Genomic DNA, 27545 nt, shown 5'->3' with positions numbered 1-27545 from the left:
TCTTAAACAGTCTTAAGCCAGTTCTAACTCAATAGATTCAAGATATGTGTATGTAAATAATTGACTACAAATCTGTCAGTACCAAGAATATCGATACAAAACCTCGATAATAGATACAGACTCAAATGCTGCAGTCCGCCATCTTGTGTTGTGTGTATAACATCGAAACAATTTGTGCAGTGAATTGCGTTGGCAATCAGTGACAAAATATAATGTGCAATAGTGTGTTGTTCAACAGCTCCGCCATTACACCAGTGATGCAAGTGGAACAGCAAGACGATGAAATTGTAAGTGATAAAGTATCATACACAGTCAACCACAAGGATGAAAACCAGCAGAAGACATCATTGACTTCGATTTATATATATACACTGCCCTCCCCCCCCCCCCCCCCCCAAATGCCACACCAGCAGCTACAGTAACAAACAATGGACAATGAGTTCTAGATTATTCTAGTTTAAGACTTTATTTTTAAGTAACATTTCTCTATATGTCTGTATGTATAAACAAACGACTGATGGTGAACAGAACATGTTCGAAACACGTTGCATTGTTAGATTAAGCTTAAAATAAAAAGTGACTGGCAGCAGAAACTTGAAATAAATAATTATCCCACGCAGTCACGGTGCACAAACATAGCCATTATGGCGGAAAATAATTACTACATCGCCATTACAACCGTATTGTGAAATTGTTTCTTTCGAAAATTTCAAGTGACCAGGATGCTGGTAAGTAATCTGGCAAGGATGCGTGGCAAGCATGGTTCAGCTCGTTTCCATTTATGCCGTATAGACTTCAAGGCTAATACTCTATGCGAATGCCAGAAGAAGGAAGGCAGAGTTGCAGAGCAGTTGCTGTTTTCCTGCTGTTTTTCCGAGGCACAGATAACACTCTTAGGCTAAATCTTTCGAAAATGAAGTTGCAGCTGCCAAAAAGCATAGCTGTCCTATTTCTTGAGGACATCCGAATACGTAAGGAGCCCAGTTTAATTTTATATTGCATATAGTAAAGGGGAAACGCGTATGGCAAGAAAATTCTTTTATTCAGTTGTGATAGACGTTTCTAAACTAGTAATCATCAATATATTACATACAACTGAGGATGGCAGGACAACAGATAGTTAACGGTGATAATCTACGTAAAATTATTGTGATATTTCAGTGTAGACACTTTCTTACGTTTGTACTAAGCTGATGGCCGCTGCTTCGAAAAAACTCAAGCCGCAACGAACCAGTCTCTGTCCGTTTATATCGACATTTACGTATAAGGATACGTGAGTTTGTAATCACCATAGAATGGCAACTGAACGTATTAGTGACCAGTGAATTGTTAATTATGCATCTATAAAAAGTTCAGACAGAAGCGCCACCTTAATATAAGCAAGGAATAGCTGCTTAAGAAAATGATATTATAAAATCTTGTTCGGTCTTCGTGTACAGTAAGTTAAGTTACGTGTTTCTCTCCTTTGGAAAAATTGCAGTATCTGGTCGTCTTCAATTCCTGTCATAACTGTTTGAAATGCATATCTACTTAGGCGAAATAAAAGTAGGTGTGGATCCAAAGCACGACGCTTGAAACTATAAACGCTAGAAACTCAGACATTGGATCTCCGGGAATGGGAACTCCTTTTTTGTACGTTTGCTAGTAAATCTAATATTATAAAACTGACTTCTGAAAACACAATTTATTTTTTCAATACTGCCTAAGCATGATTTGACACTCACGTCTCACCTTCAATGATCTGATTTATTTTTGTAAAAATATTAAACAAAGTTCATGGTTGCTTTCTGTTTTAGGCTTAAAAATTTTAACAGCAGGTGCACCGCACAAACTCAAACCAAACACTAAAAATTAGCGCCCCACTGGGCAAAAGCTAAAAGATCAACACATGAGCGGCGACAATGGTGTAGCATCTCTCGCTGAATGCTTTACGAGCAAACTAAGTTGATACTCGGTGCGGTAGCTGATGGGAGCGGTCGTAAAGGCATTTCCCATTTACAAACGCTGCCACGCCGAGTGTCAACTTAGTTTGTTCAAATAATATGGCGATGTAATTTGTTTTCCCAAATGTCGTTTCTGCGTATTAAACTGTGCGATGCTAGGTCAGACTGGACCCAAAAAGGTGAGTAAAGCAGTATATATGATTACAACCAACAAAGACAACACACCAAATATGGACAATACGGCGGCAAACGGAAAAATATTCACAAATAATAACTCTAAGTAACTACTTCTAACTACTTTGTAGATGAAATGCTACCAACGCATAAAAGGAAGTCCTCCTGGACAAATTCATCTTCAAGATTAATTTTTTTTCAGCCGAGTAACAACAAAAAAAAAATGAAAATGCACGTTATAGTTTGTAGGCCTGAACAGAAAACAACCATTAACATCGAATAAAATTTTTATAGAAATAAACCCAAGACCACTGAAGGTGACATACAGGTGAAGAATATAAACAAATACACCGTGTTTTGGAGAAGGCGGAAATTTAAAAAGGCCCCATCTCTATACATCGTTGACAGTCAGATAATTAAGAAATAATGATGAAACTCATGTTACGATCGCAGGTAGTGTGACATCAAGACTAGCAAAAGCAGCATCAACAGCAAGAAGACTGGAAGAGACCCCGCCACAGGATACCAAAAAGGGGAGGAGAGTCTGTAAAGAAGTAAGCAGCGATTCTACAGTAGGGGGTTGACTGGATTGTTTGGGGGAAGAGACCAAACAGCGAGGTCATCGGTCTCATCGGATTAGGGAAGGAAGTCGGCCGTGCCCTTTCAAAGGAACCATCCAGGCATTTGCCTGGTGCGATTTAGGGAAATCGCGGAAAATCTAAATCAGGATGGCTGGACGCGGGATTGAACCGTCGTCCTCCCGAATGCGAGTCCAGTGTGCTAACCACTGCGCCACCTCGCTCGGTTCTACAGTAGGCATCTACGGCTTGTTGTCCCAGGGCTGCTGACTTCGATTCTATAGAATGGGCACTGCCTGACTGCCGTACCATTTCTTCACGAAAAAAGATTCAGTATATAGTGTCACTCGATACGAGGTAGGGTAAACCAAGACGGAGCGTAATCTCAAGTAGCGAAAATATTGCACTGAAGATCTCCTGGCAAACAATGGAGAGGCGTCATAAGGAAGCGAATGCAGCGTCAGGTGTTCCTCACGGTAGTGTGCTAGGGCCGTTACTGTTCACGGTATTCACTCATCAGTCAAAACATTCCCACCACCTGCCTGAAAGCAAGTTGGTCCGCTTATGCAATGCAATACAGCAATGACTTTGCGAGGCACGAGGATTCGACAAGTCCACAGTACGTTCCCAGTGGTACGTGACGCCAGATGTCTACACTGATGCCACGCAAATACCGTAAATTACAGGTCGATACTTAGTGGTCGAGGATCTAGCAATCGATATCGTCCCAGATATGTTCCAGTAAGGTCCCATGAGTCACACTTGGCAGCCAAGACTTGACTTCCCTTCCACGCTCCTCAAACCTCTATAGCAATATTCCGGTTTTTGATTCCGACAGTTATCCTGATGGAAGATTCTATTGCTGTCGCGGAGAATGAAGGGGGGTGCAGGTGGGTCGTCATAATGTTCAACGCGGTCCACAGCTGTCACGGTGTCTTGAATTACTACCACGTGGACGTCCCCTGTAGCACACTACTGACAGGAGCGGCCCTGCCTCCGTGCTGTGGTGCAGCTTTCGGGCACCCGTTCACCTGGCTGACGACCGTCATCGTGGTGTAGCAAGAAACAAATTCAGTCGCCCAGATGACAGGTTTCTATTGATCCACTATCTAATCTCTAAGATCCCGGGCACATTGTAATCTTAACTGACGACGTAGTTTGTTCGGGAAGGAAACAAGAATAATCTGATGCGGAACCCAATGTTTAACGAAGCAGACTGAACGTTGTACTCCGAAACATTTGTGTCTGCTACCTGGTTCTTCAGCTGGTTCTTGGTAGAACAACATAATAAATAAGCACTGTATTGCTTATGTTCTACAGCAGGGGTCTCCAACTTTTTATTCCGCGGGCCACATCGACTCCTCCACGAAGTCATAAGGGCCAAGATCTACCTAGTGGGATTAAAGAACCCTATCACTCCATGATCACCGTAATGTAAGGCTAAAGGAAAGATGAAATCGCAAAAAATCTAAGGTTGTGCGAATAGCTAGCACTGAAACGAACTACGATTTTTATTTAATTACATAATTTTGATTGGTGGACTTTCCAGACCGAAATTCCGGCGTATTTTATTCTGGCGAATTCCACCGACAAAGAAGTATGTCACTGCACATTCTTCACGAAAGCGTCCTGCAAAGTTAACGAAGTCTCAAAATCATTGTTAGCAACACTATTACTGCAAGACGTAACAGAGGTAGAGTATGTCAACGCATTGTTATTTCAAGCGGTGAAACAATAAGTTTAGTTATGTAGTCTTGTAGCGAGTAGCACAGCCAATGTCGCGGCGTATTGGTCGCGATAGGCCTCGAAACTCAGCTGTTGGCAATATAGGTACCACCTCAAATATTTGACGGGCCGGATACCGGGGAGTCCGCCCAGCTAACGCGGGCCGGCTTGCTGGCCGTCGCGGGCAGAAACCGGCCGGCGGGCCGTAGTTTGGAGACCCCTGTTCTACAGGATTAATTTATTGAAGTAAACCGGTTTTCGCCTTACAAGACCGTCATCAGACTTCAACTGAGTGTCGCCACTAACGAAGTTACAATGTTTGTAAACAACAATGGAAAAAGATGTTATCAGTCGAACACTATAGTATTGAACCTGGCAGTGAGGGTGCTTCGGTAGGCTCGCGTGTTTCCCTCTGCGCGTGAAGCTTGCTGGAACGTGCCCCGCTGTTCTAACGACCAGTCAACGTGCTTGTGAAGCTGATCCGATCCCCACAGTGTATAAGAGAGTCGAAAAGAATGGATGTGGTTTTTCTTTACTGTAACATTACCCTGTTTCCGACAATGGCCACGGGCGACCAAGTGGCTGGACAGTACTCATCTAGACTGACGCAGAAACACACAATAAATGCCGTCGTGGGCAGTGCGTTGATTTTTATTATTTAACGTATGCCATTTAAGTACATTTCAATATTGGATCACGTTATTAAGTACATTCACAAACATCTAGTCCTTGTATATACTCAATGGGTTTTTGGGATGCCATGAGGAATTATTCAAAGTCCCCACTGAACGTTCTGGCACTGCATTCTTCTCTCATGTGTTGGACGGTCTGCTTAGGCGTACTGCAGTCACATGCTGGACAAGGAAGCAGTCGCCATTTGAAGAGTGGGTCAGCACGTCTTCCACGCCCAGTTCTTAGTCGGTTCAGAGTTGACCAGATCTTCCGGGGCTGATCAAACCCAGGAACTGCCTCAGTTGTAGGGGCATTTTGGAGCCATTCTCTTCTCAAAGAGTTGTCAGCCCCAGTGAGGCTGTCGAGAGCAATAGGAGGATGTCTTGAACGAATCCTCTTGATAGATCAGGTATATCGACGTGTACCGGTAGTTCAGGGTTTGCTTCGATCTTGTTGTGTTCCCTGACCAAGGCTCCTTCTCGTCGTATTTTTGGGGTTGTTATGACTCAGGACAGGTAGCCATATGATAGGTGTAGACGTAACGGTTCCTGAAATAATGCGCATGTTGTTAAGTTCGATATAGATTTTGTTCACGTGACTAGTGTTAAGCCACACTGGTGCACAGTACTGCGCCGTTGATAATATAATTTAAAAGGTAAAAACCTAAACAATGAATAAAAAACAGGGAGCAGGCAGTAAAAACACCGTGCCTACGTGACAGTTTAATAAACAAATCCAATAAAATAAAATTAGTAATTGACAGGACTACTTCAAGAGATATTACACATGGAAAGGGATAGAGAAACCAATTAAATGAAACAGTTAACAATTGTAACAACAGAGTATCTGGACTATACAGGCAGTTACATTTAAATAAAAAGAAATGAATAAGTACGGGAAAATGGAGGAGTATGAAGGAACAGCGAGTGTGGTAAGTAAAGGAAAGGGTTATATGAAGTTTAGAAGAGGAACTTAAGGACATCACACAACACCCAGTCATCACGAGGCAGAGAAAATCCCAGACCCCGCCGGGAATCGAACCCGGGAACTCGGGCGCGGGAAGCGAGAACGCTACCGCACTACCACGAGCTGCGGACTGAGTTTGATCATTTAAGATTACATTCCTCCAAGCTCTGTGCAAAAATGTTGAGATTACACGACCGTTTTACCCTAATCGACCTTTTATGGGCTTCGTTCACTGGATTAATCATAGACATCGAAATAATCTCTCGCAACGTATGCAAGATGCGCGACTTCGCAATCCGTCAGTGACATAACGCGAGCGTCTTAAAGAAAAAAAAAATGGACGGACAAAGTCGTCCAAAGCTGGAGACTGAAAGCGCGTCTGATGCGGTAAGATATCTGTGTACCGTCTATTCAAGTCTACCATAACGTATACGAACCACCGTACAGTAACGAATTTAGAAATACCTTCAGCTGCTGACGGGCGTTGATATATATCAACGGGGACAGATGAAAATGTGTGCCCCGACCAGGACTCGAACCCGGGGTCTCCTGCTTACATGGCAGACACTCTATCCATCTGAGCCACCGAGGACACAGAGGATAGTGCGACTGCAGGGACTATCTCGTGCACGCCTCCCGCGAGACCCATATTCTCACCTTGTATGGCGACACACTACATTCGTAGTGTCCCACTATCCCGAGATAGTCCCTGCAGTCGCACTATCCTCTGTGCCCTCGGTGGCTCAGATGGATAGAGCGTCTGCCACGTAAGCAGGAGACGCCGGTTTCGAGTCTCGATCGGGGCACACATTTTCACCTGTATGTATATATCAACGCCCGTCAGCAGCTGAAGGTATTAATATAATTCTAATTTCGTTCTACACATCTGCAGGTCATCAATGGTGTCTGTTGTTTCGGACACCATATCCATATATCATAGAATAAGGTGTCTTGTGGACTGCAGGTAAAGGATATAGACGGGTGGCGAAATCGGTCGAGTTCTTTTGAAATGAGCCGTCCCGGTATTTGGCTTCATCGATTAAGGGAAGCCGCTGAATAACCTACAGCTGGGCGGGGATCTGAAGCGCCGCCCTCCAGAATACGCTGGTGGCGTTGTGTTGGGTGCAGCTCAGCGGTTTCCACGTCGACACTAGGTGGTCGCGGTGGCGGACTCGGCTACGGCGAGATTAGATAAGAAGGCGGGCCGAGGCGATTACAGCCGGGGTAATGGGAAGCAGGCGTCGCCACAGCCGCCGTTTCGTTTGCTAATGCGGGCCCTTAAAACACGTGCCACCACCAGCCGGTCGCGTGTGGACAGTGCAGCCTGCTGTAGTAGCTACTTGGCGTCGCCGGCGCCAAGTTAATAGCGCACGCTAATGTTAATGCATACACAGAGATAACGGCGCCGCAATTAACGAGCACGCTAAAACGCCTTTCACTCATAATCACACTGGAAATACGGTCATCGTTTTCAACAACTCCATCTGCGACTACAGCTGCAGAAGGTGTACCCTCTTCCGTAAGACGGAGGTGCGAGATTCAGAGCTACCATGTTCCCATCCTGCCAGTACAGAAAAACACAACAGTATAATCTGAGCAACAACACGAGAGGAAACAAGCAACTTTAACTTCGATGTGGTGGTACTTTTTATACGATTTCACGGTATAGTAGAAGAAGAAGAAGTAGTAGTAGTTCTTGTTTTTGTTCTCGCTGCTGTCGTCGTCTTCATCTCATCTGTGAATCTTCTCGTGTCTCCAGTTTACTGATAGTCCGTGAGCAACGAACAACTCAAAAATTGGTTGAAAAAGCTTTTCAGAACTGACCTCTCTGGTGTGTCAATTACAATTCTTTGGTGTCTACACTGATAAGCCAAAACATTATGACCACTGACCACCGCAATGTTAGACGCCGCCTGGTGTGACGCGGTAACAGAAGAAAGTAAGCGCAGCAGACACGGACGGGGGATCACCCTAGCGAAGACATGGGCTGCAGATGGGGAAATCCATTGAGATAAGCGACATTGACAAGGTGAAAATTATTATTACGCTAAGGCTGTGAACGAGTATCTCCTAACGGACGAAGCTGGTCGAATGTTCACGTGCTACTGTCGTGAGCATCCACGGAAAGAGGTACAAAGACTGTGGAATTATCACAAGGCGCTAAGTGTATGGACATCCACGGCTATTCACAGAACGTGGAGTTCGGAGGGTAGTCTGCTCTGTAACGTAGGATAGATGGAGATCTGTGGCATCTCTGCCGAAAGAACACAATGCTGGTGAAAACGCAAGTGTTTTAGAGCACACCGGTCATCGTACAGCGTTGAACATGCAGCTCCGCAGCAGACCACCGCTACGTGTTCACATGTTGACTCAAAGACCTCGTCGGTTACGACTGCAGTGGACACGGGACCACCGGGATTCGACCGTCGATCAAAGGAAACTTGTGGGCTCTTCGGGTGAATCAAATTTTTGCTACACGAGGTCGATTGGCGTCACCACATCGAGGTGAACGGCGGCTCGAAACGTGAAACGTGCAGCGTGCCACGGACGCAGGCTGGTAGAAGCAGTATTACGGTATGGGAGACATTCCTCCGCGCTTGCATAGGACCTGTGGTAGTAATCGAAGACACGATGACAGCTGCAAACCATCGGCATCCCGTCATGCTTGATGTCTTCCCCTACGGCGACGTCATCTTTCAGCTGCATAACTCCCCGTCTCTCGGAGCCAGAACCGTGTTAAACAGTGGTTCGAGGAGCATTAGGGTGAACTCACGTTAATGTGTCAGCGACCAAATTCGCCTGATGAGAATCGAATGGAACCCATGTTGGTCGCTATCGGACGCCATCACCGCGTACGAAAATCAGCGGCCTTTTATTTACGCAAATTACATGACCTATGCGTAGACCTCTAGAGCCACATACCTCCACAAACCTGCCAACAAACTGTCGGCTCCCTGACAGTGATGTATTTCGTTTCAAAGACGGAGAAACAAGCTTTAAGCAAGTGATCATAATGTTTTGGATCATCAGTATGTATGAATAAAAAATGTAAATGTTCGTTTGTTCAGTATCCTGTATCTCCGAAAGTTCTTGACGAATTGCTTTGAAATTTCGACACAACGTTGAATTCTAGCATGGGTGTGTTCTTAGGTACCTAACTATTTAATCTATGATACATAATATGCGTATATGTAACTTAAAGATTTTTGAGACAATGTTTCCCTATTATTAAATCCATATGTTTCATATATTAAAAAAAATAGGTAAATAAAAACATGCGGGTATACCTGTGGAATGTTGTCAAAATCTCAAAGCAATCGGTGAAAAACTTCCAGAGATTTACGACTAGGAGCATCTACATTTTCTATGTAAGTACAAACGTAGATGTTCGTTTGTTCAAAATATCAAATCTTCCGAAGTTCTTCACGAATTGCTGTGAAATTTCAACAACATTGCTTTCGAATAGTCACGTGTTTCTATACACGTACAGGAACGGCAGCTGGTATATATGTAATATATGTGTAATAAGAGAGGAAACGTTAAAAAAATGTAAATGCCGAGTTGTTCAAAATCGTTAAAATATCTTGATGGATTGCTTTGAAATTTTGACATAACGCTGAATTCTATAACGGGCGTGTTTTTAGGTACCTTGTTCTTAAATATATTTATATTTTTAATGTATATACATAATACATAAGGGGAAAACATTGTTACAAAAAATCGCAAATGTACCTTTCCGATTTACTTCAAATTTTTACGCGTTGCTGTAATAAACGTTTAGATATATATGAGGAAATAGAGAGGATGGGGAGAAGGAGATCGAATGAGGGAGCGAGGGGCAGGAGGAGATGGAAAGAGACGGGTGCGGAGAAGAGGGACAAATCGTGGAGGAGTAAGAAGAGATGGACAGAGAGAGGAGAGAGAAGGAGATTAGGACGTATATTCAATTCTCGGACATAGTAGAAACGTGTGCTTTCTCTCTTCTCCCTCTTCCATTTAAACAGAAGGAGCCAGAGCAAGGCGTGGCCGGGTAAGCTATTCTTTCAATAGATCTCAGGGTGGTACTTTATGAGTGCAAATGTTTACAGTGAGCAGTCACCGATCGCACAGTCAAACAATATCAAATCTTTGTATCTACAGGATGGTTGTGATTAAACTACCTCTACTTGAGAGTACCCCCATGAAAAACTAATGATCGTACGACAATGAAACTTTGTGCAAACGTTCATAAGGACATGCGGACGAGAAATATAACAAGGTAATCATTCGAAGAAAGATTTCAATTTCCACATGAGGGGGTAATATTCGTTAATTGAGTATTATGTTTACGTTTCAGCTTACAAATGTTGCTCAGGGTGACGACCATCTACGAGAGCCTGGAACCGTACTAGAGTGCTCTACGCTGCCCGAAACAACTGTGGACGAAGAAAAGTGCAGCTGTGGTGATAACAGCTCGTACACTGCTTGAAGATTGCACGTCACCTCCAGCACCCTCAGTTCCACTTGCTATAATTTTACAAGTAAAGTCATAAAACTTTGTCAGCATGACCAGGAAGGATTCAGGATTCACACCCGTAGCAGCGGAAGTTCAAAAACATAACAGAATAATTTTTTTACATGTGAAATTTCATCATTTTTTCACTTACTATTGGCTGCATTTGTTGCTATAGGTACACTTTTCTTCATAAGTAAGAGAGATTGTTCGATGAATTTTGCACAGCATACAAACCATATTACAGGTGTCTGAAAGTCTAGAATCTATTTAATTTATGAAAAAATGAACGAACTGTTACGTTTTAAACGTTGTTTAGAAAAAAATCAAATTTTGCAGTTAATTATCTCAATTTTTACCACAGTTTTTAATAGATTTTCAAAATCCTAGAGCTTCATACACCTGTCAGTGTGGTTTATATGCTGTGCAAAATTCATCAAAGAATCTCTCTTACTTGTAAAGAAAAATGTACCTATAACAACAAATACAGCCAACAGTAAGTGAAAAAAATGATGAAATTTTTATCTAAACAAATTTTATTTTGTTATGTTTTTCCACTTCCACTGCTATGAGTGTGAATCCTGAATCCTTCCTGGTCATGCTGACAAAGTTTTATGAATTTATTTGTAAAAGTATAGACAGTGGAAATTAAAAATGTCCTGTGGTGCCTCTCCTGCTCCAAGTCGGCCCGTTTGACGTCCTACCCCCCTTAATGCGTCGATATTTGCGAAGAGCGACAGCACTACTGCTGCTGGTTTGGTAAAACAGTTTTAGAGTAAGGTCCTGCTCACCGTGCATAGTCCCACGTCGACTTTCTGCAGCTGTAATGGACACCGATGCGCGTGCTTCAACCGCACGTCTCCGTACCAGTACCGCCGCCCAAAGGCAAGTCTTGACACTGCCACTGCTGGCAACGCAAATCCTGCAGGTCACAGTCTGAACGTCGTTTCTGTAACGTTGGGTACCCATATGGTAAATAGTTTTGCGCGTAGACTGGCTCACGCAGCGCAAGTTGAATTTCAACCACCCAATTTTTACGCGCATATCATCGCATTTGTGTGTGATTCTCTTTGCTCCGGCGCCCACAGGTGCTACGAAATGTTTTGAATGATTACACGTAGACCGGAACTTGATGTTATTTAATTTTCGTACTGGCATACAATTTGAGCGTATATCATTTAAAAAGATTTTTTGCAAAACATCATTAGTTACTCAGTACTGCAGTGAGTCAATAGAACATAAATTGCTATAGATATAATAACTCAACTGGACACATTTGTTAGCCCTTTAATTATAAAATACCTGTGATGGCCAATACTGACAATTCAGCAGATAATTACAAAAATCCTATGACACACATCTATGTCATCTTCGTAAGTATCATAGCGTACTGTTGGCACAAGTTCTTTGTAACAGCAACTTCCGCTAAATAGGTGATATTTGTCATCGCAAATATTTTATGTCCAAAGAGCTAATAAATATATCTAATAAGTTATTACATAAAGCATTATTTATAATTACTAAAACAGTCACTGTTCCTAATTGTTGCGGCGTAAAGTCTTTTAGACCCCGGCACGCCAGTCGGGAACGATAGAGAAGAGATGGCTGTGAGAAGACGTCAGCCAATCGCACGCTGACCGAACCTCCCTCCAGGACGACAACGCGGCAACAGCGGCCGCTGTGTGGAGAGAAAATAAGCACCGCTACCCACTCACCTCCAAAGTGAATTGCAGAGACGCAGTCACTGCCCTGTGGATAAATTTACTGCCTCACCAACACAGTTAGGCCGCAATAGATCGGGGATGCTGTATTGTAACATATCACAAAAAAAGAAAAAAAATCGAGAGGCCCCAGTTGAGTAGCAGCTTCAAGTCTAGTGACTTGGATAGAAGCGTCAACGCTAGTGACTTCGCTTGTACTTGCTATGTAGCACAGACTTGGAACTGTCCATACTGAAGAATATTGCATATTTTGTATATCGCCCTTTGCTTGCAACACGACACATCTGTGTAATTTCAAAAGTTAAATATTGTAAATTAACTTTTTGTAATAAACCTCATTAATACAATTTGTTTGAATGTTTGTTTAGCGAACCGAGTAAGCAGGTTTCCTAGACACCACACAAATATTAACTAACAAGGCATAATAAAGGTCTACTGTAATACAGTTCGATAAAAGAATCTCATAATATGGTACTTGAAAGAGCATTTCATAATAAGTTTCTAATGACGTCACGCACCTGCACTCAACTGCGTCGTGTGTGTGCAGAGCCTGGCAGGGCTCTCCAGACGGTGTCCACCAGCTCCATTGCATGCATCTACAATATTCAGAAAATCTGCTTTGCTACTTAATGCCACCAATTCCGCCGGCCGCTGTGACCGAGCGGTTCTAGACGCTTCAGTCCGGAACCCCGCTGCTGCTACGGCAGCAGGTTCGAATCCTGCCTCGAGCATAGATGTGTATGATGTCCTTCGGTTAGTTAAGTTTAAGTAGCTCTAAGTGTAGGGGACTGATGACGTCATCTTTTAAGTCACATAGTGCTTAGAGCCATTTGAACCATTTGAATCACCAATTCCGTCGATATTTTCGTCTACTTCATCCAGTACTTCATGCACATCAGTGAGCGTATGTTCCCAATGATATGCACATTTTCATTCTGCAGACTTAATGTCATTTCAGTAAGTAAATTCCATTTATTAAAGGCTACCACAGTGTCTGACGATCTTATCTTCCGGACGTTTAATGTAGAAAATTACGAGAACGTGGGAAAGGGTAAAGAGAAAGTATTCTTCGTCATATTGTTGTAATTCTACAGGTTAAAACGGCAGAAGATGGAGTTTCGACGCACGGAAACCGGTGGCCTATAGTACACCGACATTGTGGCAGAGGTAATTAATATCTGCCCTTACAGGTACACAAAGGGACAAATTTTTATCGTCGTCAGTTACTGCTAGTTACTCCTTTCCCTTAGCTACAAGTTGTAAGTTCCTCTTAACGCTGAAATTCTCCGAGCTCCTGGGCCTCTGCTAATCGTCGAGGTGGTTAGCACAGCAGAGGCACCTGGTGGCCCCGTAGTGCGTTACTCTTTCCCCCTCCCCTACTAAGCGCCAGCTGCTGTCACGTGGAAGGGCAGGCGGAAGTGGAGGGGGGAAATGTGATCGGCGTGAGGTGCAGCCACCTGCCACCCCCCTGCTGGCGGCGTGCGTTCGCACCGCGCTCTGAAACATTCACCGCGTGCTTGACAGCCACAAAGGCGCGCAGTCGACGCCGGCGCCGGCGCCGGGCGTCACCAATTCATGGCGCCGCTGTCCCTCCATCTGCCCCTACGAGGCTGTCCAGTCGCCGTCTGCCCAGTCACACCCCCTTCAGCTGCAGCCGTGCTCTGCTGCAAGGCGGAGCGGGGTCCCTACCTGCCGGCCACATGCCGTTTCATGTGTGGGGACGCTCCCACGGCAAACTCGATACGGTACTGTCGAACAGTATCGACACCTCTGTAAGGTCGGAATACGAGTATTCAAACCAATAGTATCGCACGATGCTGACCGCTTTTCTGCAGGCTGTCAGATAAGTCACTCCCTGTTTTTAAACAGTTATAATTTCTGTATCTATTTACCAATTTTCTTAGAGCTACTGTTGATAGAAACAGCACTCCTTGAGATTGTGTCTAACATTTTTTCTTTTGCCTCAGTTGGAAAATGCCGCCAGTATTGACTGTGGAACAACGGGTGAGGTCTGGGGACGTGTGGCGCGGTTACATAGGAGGATGAGGGTGAACGAGGGATCCATGCAACACTGGATGCAAAAAGAGTTAAAAAATTGCCATTTCAAGTTACTAACAACAGAAATTGTCGCTGATGCAAGAAAATAACCCAGATGAACTTCGAGAACAACAGAAAACTTTGACAGAGTTCGTGAAATGTTCACCAGGAGCCCTAAGAAACCACTGCGTAAAGGATCTCGTGAAAGTGGTCTTTCACGTTACGCAATTGCAATGATTCATAAGAAAGAGTTCACTTTTACGCCTTGGAAGCCACATTATCTGCAGCAATTGTTTCCTTAAGAAAATTGGTTCATAAATAAAGAAATTATAACTGTTTAAAAATACGGAGTGATTTATCAGACATCCTCTAGCTTACGGTTTTCTTGTACCCAAAAATCACTCATTCCATTGTAGTCCACTTTTCATGGGATAACTTCGGTATAAATTCAAACTCGTACATAAGGACTACTCTACCGGAAGACTTGAGATGCACCTAGCTACTACGCACTGATGCAACCACCGGCTTTGAAGTAATATGGTATCACTTCTAATTTATGTAGTGTGCATAAGACTTTGTTCAATTTGTTAACGTGACGTACAAAGCGTGTTTTTCAATATTGTCTCGTTTCATAGGGCTGCTACGAACGACTTGAGTGTCGAAACCCGTTTCATCAATAAACTATACACTATCTGATAAAAATTATCTGGACACTCATAACTGGAAATTATTATAGAGCGTGTCCACCTTTCCTCTTTATGACGGCTCGAACTCTGCAGGGGTCACTTTCGATGAGGTGTCTGAATGCCTGTACAGGAATGGCGATCCGTCCTTCCTCAAGAGCCAAATCCTGAGGCGGCAGTGATGGACGCTGCGCTTGGAGCAAAGTTCACGTTCTAACTCATACCAAAGACGTTTCACGGAGTTTTCAGGTCATATTGTGAAGGCGAGTCGATTTCAGGAATGTTGCTGTCCACAGGCTATTGCCTCACACATGCTGCTTTATGATAGGGTGCATGAAGCGCCTAAACAAATCTCTATTTGCGATGCGAACATTCTCAGAGATGGGTGATGCAAAGATAAAAAAGTTCGCATACTATGCTTACTTTCATTCCATTACGTCATATGAGAGTATTTTTCGGGTATTTCGTAAAGCCAAGGTAAAGTTTTGTTTGTCCAAAAATGCGTAATACGAATTATCTGAGTTGAGAAATCAAATACTATCTGCATAGCCCTCTTTAGGCAACTGGGGACACTAACTATTGCTTCGCAATTTCTTTATTCGTCAATGAAATTTGTATTTAAAAATATACCTCTTTTTCAAACCAACTGCTCCGTTCAAGAAATCAAAACTGGACATAAGATTTATCTTCACAAAAATTTAGTTGCTTATTGTAGTGCAGAAAGGATCCATTATATAGGAATATACCCGGCCGCGGTGGCCGAGCAGTTCTAGGCGCTTCAGTCCGGAACCGCGTGACTGCTACGGTCGCAGGTTCGAATCCTGACTCGGGCATGGATGTGTGCGATGTCCTGAGGTTAGTTAGGTTTACGTAGTTCTAAGTTCTAGGGGACTGATGACCTCAGATGTTAAGTCCCATAGTGCTCACAGCCATTTGAACCATATAGGAATATACATTTTCAACAACATGACAATCTGATAGTTGCACCCTCTGAGAACGCTTCAAATATACCACTAGACCATGGCCTTGGCGACCTAAACCAGTCGTGGTTTTAAATAAACAGAAAAGTGCAACTAGAGCGGACGTTTCCTTCAACACTATCACTACAGTTGCGTAACAGCAGCCATAAAAAGTTTAGCTACTAATACAATTATTCCTACTTCATTGATGGATTCATTGTTCCGACAAGTCTTGCCATGCTGACATCCAGTGTACCTGACTCCCTTAACTCTGCATAATATGATTCGCATGCCGCACTGCAAGACAGACATGGCAGCTACTGCTGGTCTAACTTGTAACTCAAAGTGCACTAGCCCATGAGAGTAAAGAATGTTATTCTCATTATAAAAACTCGTCTATCGCTACTCATTCAATATCTGTAATTTTACTCATAATTCGGGAGTTGAACTTACTATCGAAAGAACAGACACAAGTTCTCCAAAACTTCCTTGCTGGACGAAGTTTTTAATCCTGTATTAATGCATTGGTTTTTGATGCAACAATACTAAATACAAATACCGCTAAAGATGCGTGTTTTTTGAGTGAAAACGTTTTGGAGAAAGATCTCTTGCAGTTACCTTGCACACATTAAGGAAAATATAAAATCAAACTCAGGTGCGTTTTTGAGGAAAAAATGGTTCAAATGGCTCTGAGCACTATGGGACTTAACATCCGAGGTCAGCAGTCCCCTAGAACTTAGAACTACTTAAACCTAACTAACCAAAGGACATCACACACATCCATGCCCGAGGCAAGATTCGAACTTGCGACCGTAGCAGCCCCGCGGTTCCTGACTGAAGCGCCTAGAACCGTTCGGCCACTGCGGCCGGCTTTTGAGGAAAAGATGAGCTGTAGAAACACATGTTCAACTATACCAGAATTAAAAAAGAAATTTCATAACGCTGGAATCGATGTTAATAAATCGCAAATTAGAAGTCAACACAGAAACCATGGGTCAACTAAACTGAGTCATGATACTTCCATTTTGTGCCACAACAGCGGCCACTTGCGTGAAAACATAAATGGTCTGTGATGAATTTCAGTTGTCACGACAAGCAAAGAATACAATTGATGGTATTTGTATTTCTCTTATATGAGATCGATTATAAAACATACTCTCCATAAATAGTTAAAAAACAGGATTCGCTTATGCCGTGTAAGTAACGAACTAGAAATATGCAGGTTTCCCAAATTTTCTCAATAGTGTCCCTCAAAAAGAACTTCGTCTTCCCTCCAGCGATCCCATTTGAGTCCACGGAGGATCTCCATAATACTCGCATATTGATGGAACTTACCAATAACAAATCTACAAGCGGGACTCTGAACTGCTCCGGTACCTTCCTTTAATCCGACCTGGTGGGGATCCTAAATACCAGAGCAGTACTTAAGAATCGATCGCACTAGTATTCTATATATCACCGCGTTTCAAGCTCACTGACGACGGCTCAACAAAAATGTCCTCAACCAGGTTTTGATGCCAAAAACATGGCTCTGAGCACTATGGGACTTAACATCTATGGTCATCAGTCCGCTGGAACTTAGAAATATTTAAACCTAACGACATCACACAATACCCAGTCATCACGAGTAAATTTTGATGCCAAAACCTCTAGATCACAACCCTACGTAAACATTACCTGATACCCGTTTACCTATTACCCCAATTACCCAGTTTATCTAGGTTTTGGACCTAGAAGTTCTGGCTTCACGACCTAGTGAGGGCATTTTTGGTACGACGTAATCAGTGTCCTTGATCCACGGTGATGACACGTGAGGTGAATGACTCTTACCGCGTCACTCACCGTTCACCATTTGCCGCTAACCTGTTTACGCAGTTACCTATTTGTGTTTGCAATGTAGGTCATCTATATAGGCCAGCGCGTATAGAACACTAACGCGACCGATTCTTGAGTATAGCACCGGTGTTTAGGACCGTCACCAGGTCGGACTAGAGGAAGACATCGAAGCAATTCAGAGGCATCCTGCTAGATTTGTTACTGGCAAGTTCGATCAACACCTGGGTACTATGAAGACGCTTCGTGGACTGAAATGGGAATCCATAGAGGGACGCATTCAGAAAATTTTGATGACCAACACATTTTTAATTCGTTCCTCGCATTACGTAAGTGCACGTTGATTTCTAACTATTTATAGAGAGTATGTTTTGTACTCGTTTTCACGCGAGAAAAATACATATGCCACAAACTACGTAATACGCTTGTGGTGAAAACTGAAATTCATAACAAAGTCTACGTTTTCATGCAGTGCATACCTTTGCCACCTATCTTATGTGGTGGGAGCCCTGGAGCACAAAATAGTGTTTTAACAAGAGAGATCTCAGTTCCGAAAATTCAATATAATTCTGGCTGGGTTGCTTTTCTCTTGAAGTATATGGAACAAAATCGAGGTATCAAGACTCGCCGACTTGGTCCATGGGTACTGTGCTGAATTATAGTTCATAATAGTTATTAAAATCGACTCCAGGTCGAGTGATATAAAATTTTTTAAGTTTAATATAGTCGGTACTGCGTTTATACATCTCATATTTTCCTGAAAAACGGTTCTGAATTTGCTGTCTCGTATCTAATATGGTCCAAGGTAATTACGTGGGGTGTCTTCGCAAAAGTTTTCAGTCGAAACACACAAATCATTAATAGGGTCTGTATTTAATGCTGTTGCATCAAAAAGCAATGCATTAATACAGGACTGAAAACTCCACTCAGTGTGAATTTTTAGTCAACTTTTGTCTGTTCTTCCCATAGTACATTCAAGTTCAGAAATTTGTGCAAAACTAAGAGTGTTGAATGAGCACTGCCAGACGAGTTTTGAACTTGAGAATAACACTGTCATTGTCAAATTTAGTACAAGCTGTCCGTTAGATTATCAGTAGTGCTCATGCGGTGTGTTCTGCAAAACGGCATGCATATATATTATGACGAGCTAAGAGAGTGAAAGGCACTGTATGTCAGCAGCATAAGACTTGTCGAAACAAGCGATCCCCTTAGTCAGCGATTTTGGTCTTGCCGATGTCTGCGTGACTTGTGAGACTTGACAAGCTTCACAGAACAATTACGAAGAGCAAAATAATTAACTTTATGCTTTGTTATGCCTTACAAAGAGTGACAGTTATTTAAATATATTAATAAACGTAAATTAGTTACAAACTACGACGTGCACACACTTTATTCAACATGTAAACGTCACTACAGATATTCGGATTTAGGTTATGACATGTTCGATATCCCTTCGATCATGAGCGATGATGCAGCGCAGACGAATAGCGAAATTCTGCATGACCCGCTGAAGTGTCGAAACATCGATGCTGTCGGGGACCTCCTGAAGAGCTGTTTTCAGCTCAGCAATGGTTTTGGGGTTATTGCTGTACGTCTTGTCTTTAATATATCCCCACAAAAAGGAGTCGCTTGTGTTCAGTTCTGGAGAACATGGCGGCCAGTTGAGGCCTATGTCCGTGGCCTCTGTGTACCCCAGAGCCAGAATGCGGTCCCCAAAGTGCTCCTCCGGGGCCTAAAACACACTCCTGCTTCGAGCGGGTCGAGCTCCGTCTTGCATGAACCATATCATGTCGAAATCAGGATAATGGGGATGAAATCATCTTCCAAAACCTTCACGTACCGTTCGGTAGTCACCGTGCTATCAAGGAATAACGCACCGATTATTCAGTGACTGAACGTTATACACCAAACAGTCACCCGTTGAGGGTGAAGATACTTCTCGATCGCGAAATGCGGATTCTCAGTCCCCCAAATGCGCCAATTTTGCTTATTGACGAACCCATCCAAATGAAAGAGGGCTTCGTCGCTAAACCAAACCAGGCGCATACTAACTCCCATCATGCCCTGCGGCCAACCGTGCAGTTTTAACTTCCTCGCAAACCTTACAGAAGTTATGACGATTTCGTTTCATACAGTTCAATAATTGTCACCTTCTATCACAAACGGTGTAAGAAATCGAACTCCACATTTATGCAGGTGTTGCTTTACGTAATTCTGTGGATAAATACTTTTACACGAGGCGCATAAAATATTATTCAGATTCTTTTGAGCGCTTTCAAAAATACTTAATTTTGAGACAAATACAGATAAAATGGGAGAAAAAGAAATGCAGGGCGTTTGGATACATTTGAGTAACTCTTAGTTCTTTTAGATGCTGCAAGTTACATTGTCTACATAATTTTCTTGGCTGAATATTCTGCAAAATAAATAAATCGGAGTGTTTGGATATTCTTGATAACAGCCAAGATGACTACATTGTGATTGTTTCATTTTAATGATCTCGTAAGTACCAGATTGGGGGTTGGGGGGGTGAGGGGGTGGGAGAGGTGGTGTTGGGAAGCCCAAGAGCGTTAGTTTCGACATCACGGGAGGGGAGTGGAGGGGAGGGGCCATAACTTGATTACATGACTGAAAAGTATGACGCTGTCACCAAACGGAGTTTCCCTGCGTATAGGCAACCCACATTAACCCACTTTTCAAGGTCAAGTGGCCACCCTCTTGGATTGTGATGTCAGTGGTATTTAAGTGTAAACTGCGCTGGAATCGGTTACATATACTACCCTCATCTCACTGCTGCAGCTGCTTGCCTGTTATTGTGATCACCGCCGCTTGCGGTGTTTTACTGTATTATTTAGGCGGCATTCAAGGACGGCAATATTTCGATTTCCCTTGCGGCTGCCTCTGCGACTTCCGTACACCGTCAGGGCGCTTATCGGGAAATTGCGCTCTGGAATAACGGCCTATTCTCTGACGACAAGCGACACACTGAAGCCGTGCTTTGCCGGGCGCAATTGCGCGGAATATTTCAGAGGAAGCCAACGTCAGCCTCTGCTGACCTGGTACCACTATCCGAGACTGCGTGCTAGTTGTTACTCGACAAAGCCTTAGTTGGAACTACCATGGGCTCGTGGCTGGGTTCAGCCGTGTTCTGAAGTAGTGCGATGTCACCGCTAGGTGCGAGAACGGAAAAAGATGGTGGAAAATGATTTCGCGTCCGCTTGCCGATGACGTCATTAAATTTACTGACGATGAGAAAGTGAAAAGAGTCGCATTTCTGGCGAAAATTTGATATCGAAACGCGCAAGCAACTCTGATCCAGGAAATTAAAATTTCGTTTTCGTTTTTTTTTGTTTTCTAGAATAGTACTTTCCTCTACAAAATAATTAAGGTATTATGAATTAGATTAATTGTAAGAATTTTTTTCCAAAAATATGCTGACGTAGATCTGTCGCGACCTGTTCTTTGAAAAAAATTTATCATTCGATTTTTAAATAATTTCAAAGATAATGTGCCTGTTGAATATGTTCCCACATGGCACTTTTTACAGCCAACTGTTTCCGTGATTGTGAGAAGGGAAAATCTCAGGAATATAAATGTCTTCGTTGCTACTTTTCGGAATGTACTGTAAGGTTCAAGGCAAACAGCGCAGTTCAGTAACCGAGTTTTTAGAAAGAAGAAAGCTCCAGGAAGGTACACAAGTAACAGTAATAGTAATCACAAACAATTTCTTATGATAGTTCGGACAAAGCTACAAGCAGTAGTGAGCTTGTGCGTGAGCAACATAAACACCGCTATCCAATGCATCGCTCAGAGGACCAGAGTGCTGGTCGAAATCATGTTGTTCACATACTCATTGTGATTCTGAGCATGCCCATGACGATATTTCTTCAATATTTCAGTGTCAGACAGCTTTTGGTACACTGTTCAAAAATGGTTCAAATGGCTCTGAGAGCTATGGGACTTAACATCTGAGGTCATCAGTCCCCTAGAACTACTTAAACCCAACTAACCTAAGGACATCACACACATCCATGCCCGAGGCAGGATTCGAACCTGCGACCGTAGCAGTTGTGCGGTTCCGGACTGAAGCGCCTAGAACCGCACGGCCACCAGACCAGCTTGGTATACTGTGGTTATGTGCATAAACATGCTGTGTTCCCCGGTATTTGCACCACGGGATTGATCCCTCTGGACATAATCCACGTAAAAGTTCAAGATCTGAGAAATATGATGCCATAAAAGGGACATTTTCACATGAACAATGTGAGGCAAAGAACTAAAATGTTCAGTGTTTGTACAGCGTATCAGTTTACAGTCTTTTTCATAGCCATTACAAAATATGTCAAAGTTTGCAAGTTCTTTCCATTTTCGCAGCTATAAAAAATTATTATCCGAAGAAGAATGTCGAACATATTGAAGCCCCTTTCTTGAAAAGTATCAATCATACCTACCGTTCTTCAATATAAATTGTATTTATATTTCATGTGGCGTAAGAGAGTACCTTAATTTAACGTGCCAGATATAATAGGGCCCTGTTTGCCTTCGAGTTGAGTAAGTCTATGACAACTGCGGCAGAGCGGAAACGATGCTGAGCGGATTGGTATTCTAGTATCTAGACTCTTAGAGTTGCCAGCCGTCACGATATATAGGTACCGTCACCGTTAGGGACATTCTTGTCACGACCTCCTCACAAGAGCCAGTTTTGTACCGATTCTGAAAATTACTGTCACGAGCTTGGCTCGAATACTGAAGTAATGCCATCTGTCAGCGCAAAATGTAAATGCAGCCTTTATGTTTAGATGTGGATTTACTTTCCTAAGGAAACTGATAAATCTTTAGCACAAATGCCAATTGCTAAAATTATGGGAGTATTTGTTTGCTACTCCGCAGTCAACGCCACTGTGGAAACAGTATTTTCTTTGATGTCGGCCCAGTGGACTGATTAAATAAATCGACTGCCAGCGGGGACTGTGGAATCAATCTTGCGGTGCCAGATTAATTACAAACTGACTTGCATGGAGGTTTACAAATACGTAAAAAGGAAAAGAGACTTGCTGAAAAGGTGAAATCTTCCGAAAAAAATGGTGCGCCAACCACCTCTGCCGCAACAACTTCCATGTAATTCTGTTCTAAATAAAAAGTAATTATATTAAATTTGTTACTACATTTCTGCATCTCAGAGTGCCCCAACAAGGTCCCAGCTATATATGGCAACTTATACTAGAAGCTTAGCAGACTCGGTTAATACCTCATTGACGATAGGGATAAGGGCGTTATAGGCAGCCGGCTGTAGTGGCCGTGCGGTTCTAGGCGCTGCAGTCCGGAACCGCGGGGCTGCTACGGTCGCAGGTTCGAATCCTGCCTCGGGCATGGATGTGTGTGATGTCCTTAGGTTAGTTAGGTTTAAGTAGTTCTAAGTTCTAGGGGACTGGTGACCACAGATGTTAGGTCCCATAGTACTCAGAGCCATTTCACGTTATAGGCAGGAACATAATGAACAATACAATAAGGCGTAAAATGAACGTCAAAGTTTCAGTAAAGGTAAACTGTATTATACTCAGTAAATAAATACGTAAATAAAACAAAAATAAAGTCATGTTGGGTTTACTTCATCCGTCCAGTAAGATTTATGAATGATATTGTGAGACTAAGCTATGTAATAGTAAATAATTTTTTGTGTTTATAATCAGCTTCTAAGAAATCATTTCAAAGTAGGCTATATTACTCTACAGTTGAAGCAAGTGTCATGTTGTGATATTGTTGCAGAAATTAAAAATTTGAGAACGTTGTCGAAGCAGTGTTGTGTCGCGCGGAGTGGCCTCGCGGTTAGAGGCACCATGTCACGGATTGAGCGACCTCTCCCGCCGGAGGTCAGAGTCCTCCCTCGGGCATCGGTGTGTGTGTTGTCCTTAGCGTAAGTTTAAGTGGTGTGTAAGTCTAGGGACCGATGACCTCAGCAGGTTGGTCCCTTAGGAATTCTCTCTCTCTCTCTCTCTCTCTCTCTCTCTCTCTCACACACACACACACACACACACACACACACACACACACACACACACACAAACACCCTTTTTTTGCACTAGAAAAGGTGTTGTGATGAGAATAAGCTTTATTGGAATTTAGCGTTATTTCGTGTTAATTAATTTTAATAATTTTATTGGCTATCCGTATTACCAATTTCTAACTTAACAGAATTAGTATATTTTTTTTGGCTTTATTTGTTGATTGCTTCGTTTCCTATACATAAAGGATTTCAGGAATTTCGGAATTTTATAATAATGTTAATTATTTACTTGTCCTACTTCCTTAAGCTAAATCAAGATTTACTGCATTGCCATTACAATTGCCTCGTGTGAGCAACATAACTTTGAAGCTCGGGTGATTGATTATGTATCCGGGAATTGATTACTAGATCAGGAAATTCACGGAAAAGAACACTGTATCTAATCTGAACGTTTGGTTCAGGAAAGAATGTGCCTTGTAACTACAGTATTCCGCACAGGATGTTGAACTTCTAGTGATGTTTCTGACATTTCATGACTTTTTAACTATTGGGAAGTTCATCCTTACCGTGCAAATGGTCTATGGTTTACCCAAAACAAAAACACTGCGTGCCTGGCAGCATTACAGAGAGAACTCTCCACAATGGCATCGAAGTGTAATTTGTCGATTCAAGTAAGTAAAAAGTTACCGTTGGAGCAGGTACTGAGCGCGTTACTATATTATATATAACTGAAAAGAAAGGATGTAAATGAACAATAACGTAATGGTAAATTCATACCCGTGCCACTACAGTTGACTATCCAGTATATCTACTAAAAGCACCGAAACAGGCATGTAGTTACAGCTGAACCTATTTATATACGAACTCTGTTCTGCGTAATTCTTATTAATACGTAAAGTTTTGTCGCCCCCCCCCCCAAACATGTAATTTAAAAACTTGTTACTTATATCGTATTTATATGTAATGCATTTTTCATAATTCGCTGTTATACGCAACAAATTCCGGGGAAAGAAACTGAGTTTTACGTAACTGTAATTACCAGTTTTGTTTGAAAAGAAGCCCTGTGATATTTTCTAACTTTGTTGGCGTAAGCAAGTACAGCGGGCGGGCGGCGCCGGGGAGAAAGGGGGCAAAGACAAGGCATGGGGGCAAAGCCACTCTTGACACTGTTGTTATCAATGCGAGAATTTCTTTTGCGATAACAACAGAGAAGTTAAAAGTTGCCTCTTGACGTTTATTGTTGAACAGTGGTTCTATCATTCAGTCGCTTTCGATCAGACATGTAAAACAGAAAAAGTTACATACTAGATCAGACAGGAGGGATACGGGAGGTGGATGCTAATCCACACAAAACATAATTTGAAGTTGCTTCAGATTTAGAAAACGCCTACACCACACTATGTACATTCATCAGCAAAAGAAACAATATTTTGAGCGAGTTTTTAAAATTGGATGCAAAACCAACAAAATGCAGCCGTCAGCAAGAAGGGAGATACGCAGATTTGGAAAAGGAGCTTTTTACATGGTCTCAGCAAAAACGAGCTGCAACTCTGCCGATCAGTGGTGACATGCTGGAAGCGAAGGCCACAGATTTAGCTGCTGATTTCAATCCTTCATCAGGATGATTACAAGGACTTAAAGAGCGTCGTGAAATCACGGCTAGAATAATCCCCGGCAAATCTAAACCTTTGGACGACGTCGCAGCGCAACACTGGATTGATGAGGTTCTGCCAGGCATCTTTAGGGATTATCAACCTCAAATTATCTACAACTGTGGCGAGACCGGTCTATTCTACAGTCTGCTTCCTAGTACAGCATCAGCTGAAAAGGGTGACTCATGCCGCGGTGAGAAGAAAAGTAAAATTCGCGCGACTGTTCTCGCCACGAATGAAGATGAATCTGATAAACGTACCCCACTTGTGACAGGAAAATCTAAGAATCTGAGGTGTTTTAAAGGTGTAAAGACGAAATCCATGGAATACGACTCCAATAAAAATTCTTGGAAAACTATGATTTTAATGGAACCGTGGTTAAAAAAAAAACTGGACATTAGAATGAAAAAGAAACAAAAGAGGATATTTCTTATGGGTGGACCCCATGTAGTTTAGGGAAAAGTTTGAGTGGAATTTTTCCCTCCAAACTGCACCGGTCTTCTACAGCCGCTTGGTTTGGGCATTCTGCACATTTCGAAAGCGTATTATAGAAAAAAAAAAAACGTTTCAATAATTGGTAGGCTGACTGATGCAGGAAATGAAAATATCTCCATTCACGTACTACGTACCAGGGAATTCCTATCTTCTGCCTGGCAGCTAGTGTCATCTTCCACAGTCAACAAGTGTTTCCACAAAGTTGGTGCCTTACTGGAATAGACTGCCGCTAATGGTGGTGAAGTCGTGTTTGGTGAAGAGCAATGCAGAGTGCAGATTTCGAACGTTTGACACATTCTGGTGATAATCTCGCCGTGTCTGCGGAACTACAGATTGAAGAGATTATTGTTGATGTGTGCCAACAAAGCGATAATGACCGAGAAGGTGGAGCATCTTCAAGTGACAGCGATGGAGATGACTTGAATCTTGAAACACCTACAATGAGTGAGGTGTTAATTGGAATGAAAGTCTACAGGCGTTACATCAGTGCGAAAAGTTCTAGTGAAAATGCTCAGAATTCGCTGATAAGTGTATACACGGAAAGTGAAACAAGCCAAATTATTTGACTTCAAGATCAAATTCAAAATAATGTACTTTCTTTTTAATAGTGAATGTTTGTTCAGTGCAAAGTGCCAAATTTCAATATAGTATCTAATTTCTCTAAAGCAGGCCCGAATAATATTTTTTATTTTAATACTGTATGTACTCTTCGTCGTTTGTGAAGTTCACACACGTAAGCCCACTGTACACTTTTACCATTGAAAAAAGTGTTTATTACTGTATCTATAACTCTCTTCTAAGTACTTCTGATTTGCAAGTAAACTTTCCTCTGGATGCACATATAAATCAGCTTCGAGTTTATTAATCTGTCTTAGAACGGCGACAGTGAGGAAATAGCGTTATCTACAACTATTAGCGACCAGATACGTTATCTACGGGCAGTACAACCAAGTACATCCTATTAAATCTATCTACGCTGCTACAAGAACCGCAGTTATCTCTCACAAATAATAGGTGCAATACACACGCAATGGTCCGTGGAACAGAATATTATCAGTAAAGAAAGTGATCTAATCGCTATCGATAGCAGTCACAGAAAACGACGGCTTTTTGGCATGATGCGTTGTCAGCCTGCTTTATCGATTCAATAAGATTCGTTGCTATGTTGAAATAATCGCTATCACCAATACAAATTCTCGAGTCCAAGTAGCTCAATAGAAGTTACTATTTTAAAACAGTATGTTAAGAATATTCACTGCATCACTTTCAAACCAATAAAAGAAATCAGTGTGAAGACTAATTCCGAGACACAAATTTCGCTTCTGATATCAACAATTTGCTGTAAATGTCACGTGATTTTCATCGCAGCGCAAATACACTCCTGGAAATTGAAATAAGAACACCGTGAATTCATTGTCCCAGGAAGGGGAAACTTTATTGACACATTCCTAGGGTCAGATACATCACATGATCACACTGACAGAACCACAGGCACATAGACACAGGCAACAGAGCATGCACAATGTCGGCACTAGTACAGTGTATATCATCCTTTCGCAGCAATGCAGGCTGCTATTCTCCCATGGAGACGATCGTAGAGATGCTGGATGT

The sequence above is a fragment of the Schistocerca gregaria genome, chromosome 2 (assembly GCF_023897955.1).
Source record: "Schistocerca gregaria isolate iqSchGreg1 chromosome 2, iqSchGreg1.2, whole genome shotgun sequence".
NCBI lineage: Eukaryota > Metazoa > Arthropoda > Insecta > Orthoptera > Acrididae > Schistocerca > Schistocerca gregaria.
Note: the sequence above shows the minus strand (reverse complement) of the source record.